Below are 12,812 nucleotides of genomic sequence, written 5' to 3'. Positions count from 1 at the left end.
ATTTTTAAACTTTTAGTTTAAAAATTATAAAAACTGAACATCCTACATTATTTTTACAGTCTTTATTTTACAGTTAAAGTATATGTTTATCATATAAAGACTAATGTTACAACTAATCGAGGATCCCTTTAAACTAAATTTATTATTTGATATGTTGGTGATCAGAGTGCGCAAATTTAGGAAAATCCTGCAAGAAAACAAACTCTCACATTTGGGTTTAGGAATAAAAAGAAACATAAACTTTGTCACATTAACATGAACATTTAGATCAAATCAGTGATTTGTAGACTGCCAGAAGAAACCCACTCCACCCATGGCACTGACTGGACTTAAACTCACAGCAGGAGTGGCCGTATTGAGAAGTGAGCAGAATTAGACTCCTTATCACACCCCGTTGGCACCAAGTGTGTCAACTTTCTCAGCTCCTACAAACACAATATGGCATATGTCATGTTATCACACCAAACATTTACTCAACAATGATTTCATTGCAGCTGAAAATAAACTGAACTCACATACTTTATCCAAACTGGAACTATGTAAAAAAAGATACAGAACAGTGGTACATTTGCACCAGTAGTGCAAGAGAAGAAAATGTAACTTATTAACATGCTTTTTTAATTGCTATATTTAAAAAAATAATAATCCTGTTCACAGAAACTATGTGGTCGTTTTAGAGCAAAATGTCACATTTCTTCTCCCCTGCTCTTCATCACCCTAAGGAAACCTCAGCTGATGCTCCTGTTTGCTTACCTCTCCGGACATCTACCTGGAAACCTTACCCTCCTCTCTAAGCCAGCCTCATCAGCGATACCTGTAAGACAAGACAAAACAAGACAACATTATTTCTCTGAAACCAATAATATCCACAATTTCCTCTCCACAGAACTCCCCTGTAAAATATTCCCCACACTCCTGTAAATAAATTCACTTACCTTTTACATTGTGTCTCCTTCTGGGTACTGCTTATACTATTACAAACCCTGATACCTTGAAGCCATTGACACAATCGTCTGTCTGACAGTTGAAGCTTGGACCAAACTAGGCTATGAAACATAACAATGGGCCTCATGCAAGAACCGTTCGTATGCACAGATTTGTTCTTAAGTACGAGTGATTTAGGAGAATTTGTGGCATTCACCAATGTTTTCTTATTCTAAGATTTTTTTCAGATACAAACAAAATTCACGAGTGGTCCAGACCTGTCATATATTTTACGAGCAGTCAGTCTGCTGTTATCCAGACGGGTTTTCCTCCCTAATAACTTTATATTTCGTTTGTTTGAAGATATTTTGAGTTGAAAATAAATCACACTCTATAATTATGTTGACAATAAGCTATTCTGCTTGAAGTTGAGTTATAATTTTAAATGTAATTATTTGGACTAACAATATAAATTGTCCATCCGCCCGTTTTCTGCCACTTATCCGGGATCAGGTCGCGGGGGCAGCAGAGAGACCCCCTCTCCCCAGCGACACCTTCCAGCTCGTCCTGGGGGACTCCGAGACGTTCCCAGGCCAGAGGGGATACATAACCCCTCCAGCAAGTCCTGGATTTTCTCCAAAGTGCCAGACTTATTTTGAAAACTTTTTAAAATGCTTATTTCAGAACCGCAACTGASKKRKRMRGASATCTCTGACAGACGGACTTCAATCTCTGAACTCGTAAAGTTTTTCTTTTAAGTTTTCGCTGTCATTTTCATGAATGGACACTTCCTTGTATCTGAGGCAGGAAACATAGCCTTATATGGTGTTTTTGGGGTGGTAATTATGCTAATCTCCTCTCGCGTGCACGAGCAGCTGGATACGAACAGGTGTAATTTACGCAGCTCATTTACACACTTTTCCTGAAGATAGAAGAGTTTGTTGAATCTGACGTGACATGTTCGTACGAACCCTTCGTACGAACAAAAGTAAGAGAAATTTAGGAGAAGAATACAAACATGTTCTTGCATGAGGCCCAATGATCCCAAACACAGCAGCAAACCTACATGAGATAGCTTGAGAAAGAGAGAATCAAGTCTCTGTAATAATCCAGTCAATGTCCTTTTATTCATTCTTACCAATTGGCTAAATTAAACTACTTTTTCAAATTATATCACAAACTAAAACTTACCTTTCATGTGGTTACAAATCCAGGTATATGAGAAATTTATGTCACATTAAAAGAGTAAAATAGAAAAATCCCAAATTCTTCTTCCACCTGAAAGCTATGGTGGGTGGACAAGCAGTAAGCTTCATACTACACGTCAGTGTCAGACTGCACAGACACAAGGTTTAGGTTAAAACCTGTAGAAGAAGAGTTAATAGCTTCCCAGTAAATGTACTTTAGACCAACTCAACAAATAGGCAATTTTGCCTGCTACTTAAAGGCGAAAGGCAGGCCATAATGATTTTGCCCATTTCTTTGTCTGTAATGCCTGTTTCACATGGCAGCATGTTAAAATTGTTGATTTTTCAGAGACTGAGACCCCACACATGATGATAAAAAAAAATCGAAAAACAAGTTCATTCTACAATGTATGGTGTACAGTCACACGGCAATGACAAGACACCACACACAAACAGATTTCACTCACAAACGTTCAGATGTCAGATGGGAAATCTTGCAAGACCTCTCGAGATCAAACATGAGTTCGGAGTAAATAAACATGGCCTATGAGGAAGAAGCAATGGCAAAAGCTTGTGGAATGTTTTTAAGAGAAAAAAAACACCTGACCTTATTTTTTTAAAGGAAACATTTATTTGACACGGGCAGCACAATGGCTCAGTAGAGATGTTGCCTCTCAGCAAGAAGGTTGTCGGATCAAAGCCTGGCCCGAGGACCTTTCTGGGTAGAGTTTGCATGTTCTCTGTGCATGCATGGGTTCTCTCTGAACAAGCTGGCTTCCTCACACCCACCTGAAATTGTCCCTAAGTGACAGATTGAATGGTTGTTTGTCTCTTTGTGGGCTTTGCAACCTGTTCAGGGAGAACCCCACCCCCCTCGCATAGTGACTGCTAGATTTAGACACCAGTGACCCTGAAAGGGAGAAGTATGTACAGATAATGGATGGATGGAATATTTGACATACATCCACAAGTGAATCACTTTTGGAGCCAAAAGAATTTAGGAAGTCCACCACAACCAGCTAAAAAGGTAGTAACTGAGTCATTCAGAACATGGTCACAACATTTTAGTCAAACTTGACTAAAGTTGGCATGAAAAACAGTGGGTGATATCCATTCCTTACTACTCCTTTTTGCTCTGATTACATTGTCTTACCTTTTTTTGTAAAATATTATTTGTTTATTTTTTTATTTAATTTTATTTTTTGTGAAAATGACTTACATTCTGAGCATGAGATGATTGCATCTTCTAGTCATGCAAGGTTACTCACCAGTTTTCTCCCCAGTGACCCAGTAGCATCCTATGATCCCTTAATAAGACTATTTTTTAGTGTAAACACAACATAAACAGTCCAATCACTGGTGCAAACAAAGTAGCTGCAGGGCCTGCATCAGCAAACACACCAAACGTCCAGTAATAAGACACTGTACCATTTTCATATTACAGACATACTCTAATTCATAGAGATCAACCACATGCAGCAGACAGGGAGGGAGGATCAATAACTTTAATAGGAAGTGACTTAAAACAGTACCAGATGGCCAATCAGCACTCATCAGGAGATGTTACCGTGGGAACTGTGCAGAAGAGCACTGCGGGGCTTTAAACTTTTTATTTGATCGACATAAAATTTAAACTAAAAGACAAAAAGCATTTTTTAAAAAAAAATATCTGCCCCTTTCATTTATTTTTTAGTTATTATTTTTTTACACCAAAATATTTATTTTTAAGAGCTTTTCAGGCAGCAGCCCAAACATTTAGGTGATATTTATCAGGTATTCTTTATCAAGCTGAGGCAGCTTTTTTGAATTAGGTTGACTCCAAAAGTTAATGATTCAGTTTTAAAAATGAAAAACATGTCAAATGGCAGAGACCATAACTGTTTTCACATACGGTAAAAAAAAAAAAATAACTATAACCAACATTACACAGAATCACATACAATGATGCAAAATCTGTTGCTACCATATAACTTAGCTCAGGGCTATGTTTGTGTTGGCTAAGATCAAGAGAAATTGGTTGGGGTTTGGGTGTAAATAAGAAATTAACAAAGTCTAAAAAAATGCAAATCATTTATCAATTTACAATTGAAAATGATCAGTAAAAGAATTACCTTTGTTCGGATGTTGATTACCTCCGATCTAAAACGCAGAGGTGATGGTTAGTTTTCATTATGTGACAAATAAGACCGACCAGAATCGGGATGTTTATGAAATATTACATAATACCTTTACTCTGTGGTGTCACTGTTTAAAAAATGCACAACATTTGCATCAAAAATTTAAAAAGGAGCTTTGCTAAACTCTCCTTGAAGGACTGTCATTTGGCAGAAAGTACACATCTGATGGGTTTTTCACTGTTACTGTTAAAAACACAGGGCTCGTTGAACCCTTGCCTCCATAGTCCTGACGTTTTTATAAAAGCAATCAGCCACTTGGCGCTGAGCTTCCCAGTGTTCCATCAGTGACTCTCAGCTGCCTCGAAAAGCTTCTCATCTGTTCTCAAAACCGCTGCAGTGAAGCTTTTCGCGGCTAACTGTTGAAATATACAGTAGAAAGTGACACATGAGAAGAGCTTTGAGACAAGTTCCGGTTCTTTCCGTTAAAGTTTCGACGTATGAGTCAGCTGAACGCCACACGAACAGCAAAACTTTGGCGTAGAGATGTTTTATAAATGCTTGGTGGAAAGCCCCCCCCCCCCTCCACTTCAATTGTCAGTGCTGTCAGTGTTACAGTTGCTTTCTACAGTTTCTGTTGTTCCCGTCATGCACCGGCAACACGCCATTGGAAATGAGTGAGGATTCATTGCCCTTTTAGAAATTCTGACAAACAAGCAGTCAACCTTACAGAGGGAGCTCGCCACGGCCTGTTGAGTAAAGCAACTTCATTGCTATTGTAATGTGCACGCCGCTCAATTCAGAGGCGAGCGTATTTGCTTGCTGACATCTTCCTCTCCGTCTCTCTCTCAGCCCCCTCATGTCAGCGAGGTTCACATCATTCTCGTTAAGCGTTTGTCTCCAGCCTTACTCGCAGATGATTATTCATTTAGCGACTTTAGACAGCTCCCGTCAGCCACAAGGACTCCACTCATCCACCAAGGGACGTATCAATGCCTGTTTTTTTTCCCCCTCCTCTTCCTCCTTCTTGGTTCTTCTTTCTTTTCCCATTCCCTCTCCAGGGCTATTACACTGAGTGCTATGTGTACTTTAACCCACATGCTTGTTAATTATAAATCACTGGCTCCTCTTACGTTCTATTAATTGGTGCCCCCTCTCCTGCTCCACGTCAAGGCGCCCGGCAAATAAATTCAGGTACGACTTCATTAAATGGAATTCTCACAACAGAATTTGACATATGCTACAAAAGCAATAAAACACAGAGTTGGAGGGGCTGAGAGCGGAAGGCTTTAACAACCGTAATCAGTGTTTAACAATGGTGTACGCCACTGCGTCTGTCTGCAGGGCCAGGGATGGACTCAAGGAATGCACTAAGCTGCGCTGCTTGACTTGTGCTCATATTCAAAGACAAAACACAGGAGATCATCATCAGTCATCAAAGGCAAGTCATCAAAGCCACCGACATATTTCAGATGCAGCTGTTGTTTGACCCAGAAAGGTGTTGAAGAGTTTTCAAAGTTTAATGGCAACAGGGAATTGATGCCATGATGATGCTAAATATTAGATTCATGCATCCTTTAGGTAGGGCAAAGTATAAAACAATGCAGTGCATTGAAAAAGTTTTCATACCAACTGAACTGTACTGCGTTGTGTCACATTACGACCACAAACATCAATGTTTTTACTAAGATTTTTGAGACAAATCAGCACAAAACGGCACAAAATTGTGAAGTGTAAGACATGTGATGCATGGTTTTAAAATAATATTATGACATGAAGAGTCAGCGTTTAGCACTGATGTCTCACAGTAAGAAGGTCCTGGGTTCAATTCTCGGTTCGGACCAAGGGGTCTTTCTATGTGAAGCTTGCATGTTTTCCTCATGCTTGCTTGGGTTTTCTCTTGTTCCTCATGCAGATTAAAAACACACGTTAGGGTGCCTTCAGCCCCAGGCCTCCATAGCAAAAGAGATCTGTGATCCCAGTGGGATTTGCCTGGTTGAATTAAGGTACAGAAATATGATACATGGTTTTAAAGTGATTTTACAAAACAATGTTTGAAAATTGAGATGTGCATTTACCCTCGTTTTACTAACCAATGGTACACATTTTAAAATATTAAAATAATTGTGATTTTTCCTTGCTTAAAGTTGTTATAGCATTATCTACAATTTTTTTACATAAATATTTTTTGTTTTTTTAATAAAAGTTTGTTTCGAGGCAACATTGTACCATAAAGGACAAACTGATATCATCAACATACATCAACACTTTTTAACGTGCCTTTTGAAGCATCACATTAGAAAAGGTTGATGGAAACTGCAAAATTTGAAAAAACATTCTCAACATTGTCCAAAACATTTTACGCTCACTAGAGGTGGCTTTTGGATTTCCCAAAAAAGGAGTAATGCACAAAAGTGGAGATGGAAACACATTTGCAGTACAAGTTCTTTTGCAGCAAACATTTACCTTACATGATTAATCAGCTGTTAATTTGTAAAACAAAAACAAACAAATAAAAGGTTCTGTGCTAATATATAGTTGTATGTCTACTACCAAACTAGTGAACTGGTCTGGGAGCTGGAAGTGGGCCGTGTGTGAAGCGCCTTATCTGCGTTTAAAGAGACAGCTTCTAAACAAGTTGATCTAAGACACACCTCAGTAAAAAGGGTAAAAGAGGGGCTTGTGGAGTTACAATAAGGAGAAATTCAGACCAAGGCATTGCATTTCCACTTTATATTTACCCCAAATAAATGATTTAAATATGTTAAAGAAGGATTTAAAAGCTTGAAATATCTTTGTTAAGGAATAAAATGGACATTTTGAAATCTTATATTCTTACTTAAAGAAGTAGATTTTCAGACAGTAGTTGCACCGTTTAACATTTCTAGTTTGTAACAAACATAAAAGAAGGGGAAAGAAAGCTATAAGAGGGTGTTTTCATGGGCTGTATTACATCAGTTCCATTAGATGTAATGGGAAGAATTTTATTTTATCATCTGCTCTGTCATTTAGCCTTGCACATAGACTTAACCTCTGCACTGAATTTTATCTCCTGCTAAGCCCTGCAATCAAGCACTTCACACTCATCAGAACGACGACAAAACTGTAATCCAGTGGAAGAATGATACTTTTCAGGTAAAAATGGGATATTGCCAATTGTATTCTTTGTTTTTATTTTACAGTGGTAATATTTCTGTCAGTTCATGATGCCAATGTTTTAAAATATGTTTAATTCATTGGAAAATCTTGACCTTTTTTTCTTTTTTTTTTCAAAAGAATGGTTGGATAAATTACAAAATTCCTATATTCATGTATGTCTTACATTATCCTTGGTAAACAACGATCTGAACTGATGCTGAACTAATAAAAATATATTAGTCTCAAAATGTGCAACATGTTTTTACTAGAGAAGAACTTGGAACACAAAAATTAGCCTGCTAAATTTATGTGAACCTATTATCACTCACCTTCTGCAGAGCATATTTCAATTACAACTGATCCCAAAGCATCTAAAATTCACTTAATTAAAGGAGACCAATTACGGGTCCTAGAAATTTTTATGGTATGTCTGTGGGCTATCCAGACCATGTTCATTCAATTTAAGGCACAAAATAATTCTCAGATAATAAAATTTCCCATTTTCTAGTTCTGCCTGCTCTGACTTCTGTTCAGAAGAGCTGTTTATGTTAATGAGCTCTGTTGGTAACGCCCTCCAAAAATCTGTTGACATTAACTCCGCCCTCTAAAGTCAGCATTTACGTTAGCATGGCTAATAATAGCAGAAGCTCCGTTGTACAACTGTATACCCTGAGTCAGACCCAGAGGCAGAGTTGGTCGCAGCTTTTTTTTTCTCTCCCTCCTCTGCTCTGCGCTCACTCTGCATGCTGTTACCAGAGCAGGGAGCAGCAGCGGTCAAAATACCTCAGAAACTCAAACAAATAGGCTTTAACAAGGCTTTAATAAGCTAAACAATAGAAGTACATGAGAAAATGTGTTCATAATGAACGAAAATAAATAATTAAATTGTATGTGTCAGTCTCAAACCCTGGTCTCCCACTCTCTGGTCCAACACTGAACCCATTGCCCTATTGGAGGCTTGCTGTGAAACGAGCTGCACATTGCATAATAACAACCGTGACAGCTCTTTATACTGAGGAGGTGGAGCTTCACCCGGGTAAGGGGCTGAACACAGGTTCCAGTGGGTTGTCGTACAGCTTGTGACATCACAAAATGACGGAAGTATAAAACTTGTCGTTACTATATATTAAAAATTCATTTACTTACAGTAAATATGCCCCTGGGTGCTTTTTTTTTTTTTTTTTTTTGGTCCTGGGACTGTTTTTTTTTAAAGTACATATCCAAAGTTGAGTAAAAAAAAACTTTAAAAAGTGAATTTTGCATAATAGGGCCCCTTTAACTACAAAATATCTTTCAGGAACATTGATAAGACCACAGTGGATTGCAACCATTTTTATAATCATAACTTTTACGTTACAGAGGTTGCAGGACACACCTACAGTTGATGCTATATCTAGCCCTATTAGCACAGATATCCACTGAAAACTGCCCACTTAGCTTAGCATTTCAACCTGCCCCCCACCCGCAGGAAGTCTCCAGAACAGCAGTTACTATTTCTAAAATGGCAGGAGCAGAAGAGGCCACTGCAGTAATGGCAAGACCCTTTTCAAAAAGTCCTTTCTCATCCCCNCTCTGTCTCCTTGCCCCTCCATGTTTTTCTCATCAAAGAAAAATCTCTTTCAACTAGCTGAGGAGTTTTAGGACAACTGTTAAGTGTGACATAATTAGCAGTGGCTTGGCTTTAATCACACCCTCCTCTGACTCTTCAGCTCACACTAGCTGACACCAAACACACAATGTTTCCTGCCTGATTCAGGCCAAATTAATTTCCTGAAGCCACTCGGAAAAGCCAGCTGAAAGTCAGAGGGAGACGGGCAGAAAAAAGACGGCAGGAATCGACACAGATGAAGGAGATGGATGTCGATTCAGACCATATTTGGCCTTTTTGTATCAGTTTTTTGCCCTCTTTATGATTTTCAAAAATTATTTATTGTGCATTTTTATTCAGACTGAAAGGATGTCAGTTGGATTCACTCCAAACAAGGTATTGAATGATTTATAGTGGAAGGTTGCATAAAAAAAATTAAAAGCCTAGCAGACAAATTTAGGGCTGGTTAAGTGTGCTTAGCTGTGGCAGCCATCTTGAAGTTGACTCTAAAACTTAATGAGTTGTAAATGGACATTCAGTCATTACTTTCTGAAAGTTTTAATACAGTTCATCCAGTTGTCCATGAGATATTTAGCTAACAGACAAAAAGGATCACCATCATAAGGTATTGCCAAAGGTTTAAGCAAAAGATGTTCCAAGGAGTAAAGGTGTAATGTTCAGAGTGAACATTACACCTTTACAACTCACTCAACATTGGTGAGTTGTGAATGACTGTCAGTTACTAAAATACCAAACTTACAGATCAATATAAGTGAAACTGTCTAATTTAAAATGTGTTTTTCTGTTTGCCAAAGTTGCTTAGCTGTGGCAGCCATCTTAAAATGGGTTAACTTCATAAAAGGTAATTTGTTGTAGGTGTACATCCAATTATTACTTTTTAAAAGTTTTATTAAAATCTTTAGTGTTTTATGAGGCTTTTTGCAAACAGACAGGCATGCAGCTACTATCACACCAAAATCTTAGCTCATCTGTAAAACTGGCTAAGTTATGGCCAGTTTTGTCTTTAAGGTGGATTGGCTTTGGTGGCCATCTTAAATGGAGCTGACTCAGAAAGGTAATCAGTTGTAGATCCAGTAATTCCTTTTTGCATGTTTTAACAAAATCTGTGCAGTGGTTCATGGGATAATTAGTTAATGTTACAGACAAACAAATACACCAACAAAATAATCAAAGCAAATGAAAATCTTGTACTTGGCCTTCCATAACTTGAAGTTTCTTTCAAGTCCATGTAACTCATCAGGAATAAAGGTCTTGGACTCCAGATGTGAGCTGTTTGAAATCCACCTTTTGTTAGTGGTGATTTTGGTCGCCCTCTGATGAAAACTGTGAATAATTTCCCCTTTGAAGTTTTGCATCTACAGTATATGTGGAAAATCCATGGAAAGTTCACCATTTTACATCTTGGCAGCTCTATATGGGCAGCGGTTAAAACAAAGCTCTGCAAAATGTTGAGAATGCTCCCCTCCACATCCTGAAATGGGTCAGTGAATGGAAGGAGGGGATGTGAGAGAGGTCGATGGAAGGGAAGGAGAAATTTTCAAAGTGATGAAAGAGAGAAAGATCACAAACAGAAGCACTAATGTGTTCCCAAGATGCAGCCATTCTAACCAGACCCCCGGACCTTTGATGCTGTCTCTGACAGACTATCCTAAAGAAGAAGAAGAAGAAGAAGAAGAAGAAAAAGACAAGCCATCACCGGCTATCAGCAGGACGCTGCAATCTCTTTGGGGTAATAAGCAATGAACCCGGACTGGGTCATGGTGTGTCTCCACCTCCGAGAGACTTAGAGGATGTGCTCACATGGAGCTCCTAAGAAAAGTGCAGTGTGATGAAACAAATGTAATATCAAAGACAGAACTAACTAAATTAATCATGGGAACTTCGTTCTGATGAACAAGTGCTCCAGGTTAATTTGTACTTCTGCCAAATTGTACATTTGCAGCGTTTGGTCACCGTGTACCAGTACTCTTCGAGTGTAGTGTTGACTGTGAAACAAAGCACTGCTTGTTGACAGAGAACTATAGTGATTTTAGTACATATATACAGCAGACACGTGTATACCACATAGTGTGTAATGCATATGGTAAGTGTATGAGTGCCAACTGGTTTCTATTTAGCATTTTATTAGTACAAAACATCAACTGCAGGGTATGAGGAAGGTTTTGATTCAGCTGAAGCGTGAACTAAAGCCATGTTCTAAAATTGGAACCATACTGACCAACAGACACTAATTCACAACTGTGGCAGAGCAGGTTGGTCTGCTCTCTGCCTTATTAAGACAAAAGTCAATCAACCATTTTTGTGTGTATTCTTGTTTAGCAGACAGGTGTGGGCCAGATCCAGTGTCAAGCTGGCACTGCTGGCATGGCAAGTGGTTTGTCAACTGTTGCAGGCCATGTCTGGCAATGATGGCACTGTTTCTAAGATGGCATGCCATAATTGGCCCAGTTATGGTTTATGTGGCTCAAACAGGCTTTTAGGTTGGATTTCGGAAGAAGGCGATAACAACAGCTGCTGAAACTGTAACATAACTACCCACCTCCTCTATCCAGGCCGGTCGCAATTTATTCTTTAAGTGTCTTCCTCTGGCTTCCTTAAAAAAAGTTGTGGTCACTCCGCCAATTACAAAGTTTACTGACAAAAATGTTCATTAAATCTTGGCGAACTCAAAGATCGGCATAGTGCTCTTAGGAAATCCTGAGGCTTTGCCAAACTAAAGATGGCACTGGAAAATCAAACAGGAAGTCCTTACGATGCTCATACCCCCATCTAGGATCTAAATCTGTCAATATGGATACAGACAGCTGTGGCAATGTGGTAGGGGGAGTCATCCTGTGACAGTTGGGTTTCAGTCATTGTGTCCTGGGCAAAACACTTCATCCGTCTTGTCTACTGATGGTGGTCAGAAGATCCAGTGACACCAGTGCATGGAAGCCTGGCCTCTGTCAGAGTGCCCCAGGGCAGATGTGGTTACAATATAGCTTACCATTATCAGTGTGTGAATGGGTGAATGACTGTAGTGTGAAGCACTTTGGAGTTCAACGGGACTTGATAAATTGCTATATAAATTCAGTTAATTTACCAATACCACCACTGACTCGCTTGTGGTTTTGTTTATGTGGTGCTGGCCTATGCATGGACCACCTCTAGCAAACCCCATCTGAGCCAACAAAGGGCCATCGTTCTTTGTTTTATCTGAGCCGAGTGTTGGTGCTGTGTCCTCATCTGGACAACTTGTGTGGCTCTAGATGTGAAGCATGAGCATTTGTTGTCCAAGATGTCCACTCACCCTTTAACCATAGCTGCTGCAGTTTTTCTATCATTAAAAAAGTATAAAATAGTGTGCTTTAATTTCAGCCAATTATTTTGAATAATTTTTTTTGCAAAGATGAAACATCATCCATATGTGTCAATTGCTACAAAAAAAATCGAAGCGTCCTTTGAGTTAGCGAGTACATTTATTTTAAAAAAAGAAAAATATAAGATCCATAAATAAACACTTCTTAGGAAACTCTGTGTCTTGTCTCTGCATTTCCCAGATGAGCTTTTGGATGGATGGGCTATACTGCTCCTCTTTAGTGATGTTCGATATTGCCAATGTAATATTTGATACCGATACCGAGTAAAACTCAGGCTGGTATCGGCAACACTGTTACTATACTGATACTTTGTGCAAATACACACAATGGGCCTCATGCAAGAACATTTTCGTATTCTTATCCTAAATTTCTCTTACTTTTGCCCGTACAAAGAGTTCGTACGAACATGTCACGTCAGATTCAACAAACTCTTCTATCTTCAGGAAAAGTGTGTAAATGAGCTGCGTAAATTCCACCTGTT

This window comes from Austrofundulus limnaeus, unplaced genomic scaffold, assembly GCF_001266775.1.
Source record: "Austrofundulus limnaeus strain Quisiro unplaced genomic scaffold, Austrofundulus_limnaeus-1.0 Scaffold295, whole genome shotgun sequence".
Lineage (NCBI taxonomy): Eukaryota > Metazoa > Chordata > Actinopteri > Cyprinodontiformes > Rivulidae > Austrofundulus > Austrofundulus limnaeus.
This window is presented reverse-complemented; position numbering follows the sequence as displayed.